The 1527-nt window shown below is 44.1% G+C and overlaps 1 non-coding gene across 1 annotated transcript; it reads right to left on the reverse strand.

Moving 5' to 3' along the window:
- Nucleotides 1-883: 883 nt before the first annotated feature.
- On the reverse strand, nucleotides 884-959 carry TRNAA-GGC (transfer RNA alanine (anticodon GGC)). Its single transcript has one exon. It is a non-coding gene; the product is annotated as a tRNA-Ala (tRNA).
- Between the last annotated feature and the right edge of the window lie 568 nt (nucleotides 960-1527).

A 1527-nucleotide genomic window follows, 5' to 3' on the forward strand; every position in this document is an offset into this window, starting at 1 on the left:
AAATCTATCTTTTTATTTATACTTTGGTTGCTCCGCTACCGCCCACCATGAAAGCTGGAACGTGCACTAGTGGGCAGTAGGGACCAGGTCGACTACCACTGGGATAGAGCGTCAGACTGGGAAGCAAATTACCCAGTTTGAAACCTGAGGTCAACAGCTTGAGCGCAGGCTCATCCAGCTTGAGTGTGGGTTCACCAGCTTGAGCACAGGGTCACTAGCTTGAGTGTGGGATCATAGACATGATCCCATGGTCACTGGCTTGAGCCCAAGGTCACTGGCTTGAACAAGGGGTCACTCCCTCTGCTGTAGCCCCTGCCCCATCCCCCTGTCAAGGCACATATAAGAAAGCAATCAGTGAACTGCTAAGGAGCCACAACAAAGAACTGATGCTTCTCATCTCTTTCCCTTCCTGTCTGTCTTTCTCTGTAAAAAAAAAAAAAAAAAAAGCCTGTCTCTTCTACCCTGTCTGGTAGGATAACTATTTTTCTAAAGCTTCAAAATCTGCAACATGCTTTAGAATTTACAACTTAGATGTATTAGCTCTCATTGTTCATAAGGAACACTTTTATTTTTTTATTTATTTATTTTTTGTATTTTTCTGAAGCTATTGTAGAAACGGGGAGAGACAGTCAGACAGACTCCCGCATGCGCCCGACCGGGATCCACCCGGCACACCCACCAGGGGGCGATGCTCTGCCCCTCCGGGGCGTCGCTCCTTCGCGACCAGAACCACTCCAGCGTGCCCGGGGAAGTGGCCAAGGAGCCATCCCCAGCGCCCAGGCCATCTTTGCTCCAATGGAGCCTTGGCTGCGGGAGTGGAAGAGAGAGACAGAGAGGAAGGAGAGGGGGAGGGGTGGAGAAGCAGATGGGCATTTCCCCTGTGTGCCCTGGCTGGGAATCGAACCCAGGACCTCTGCACGCCAGGCAGACGCTCTACCACTGAGCCAACCAGCCAGGGCCTAAGGAACACTTTTAGTTCAGTACCACTAGTAAGGATGCCTTGGAAGAAAATATAATATTGTTACACTATGTTTATAAGTACTGTAGATGATTTCTGCACGAGAAATTAGTTAATTGTGAACTTATGAACTTTTCCATATACATGACAGAGTGATAACATTATTTTTCTAGTGGGGTCTCATTTTAATTGGATAACCAATCCATAGCAGATCAGTTTCTCAAATTTTATAAATATTTTATTTTTATTAATATGTATTTCTCTGATCCTCAGAAATTCTAATTTGCCATCCTTATAAGGTGGCCTACAATATCATCAAGAATCCTCTTTTCTAGTTAAAAGCTTTATCAAACTTTCCTTTTTGTATTTTATATTCATGAAAAAAATAGTTTTTATTCACTAATACGTGTTTAGTGTATTGTGTGGTAAATCAAAAACTGTGAAGGACCTGAGATTTTTTTCTTACTTGTAAGATAAAAAGTTAGCCTGATCTCTCTCTCTCTCTCTCTCACACACACACACACTCTCTCTCTCTCTCTCTCTCTCTCTCTCTCTCTCTCTCTCTCTCT

The sequence above is a fragment of the Saccopteryx bilineata genome, chromosome 5 (genome assembly GCF_036850765.1).
Source record: "Saccopteryx bilineata isolate mSacBil1 chromosome 5, mSacBil1_pri_phased_curated, whole genome shotgun sequence".
In the NCBI taxonomy this organism is placed as follows: Eukaryota; Metazoa; Chordata; class Mammalia; order Chiroptera; family Emballonuridae; genus Saccopteryx; species Saccopteryx bilineata.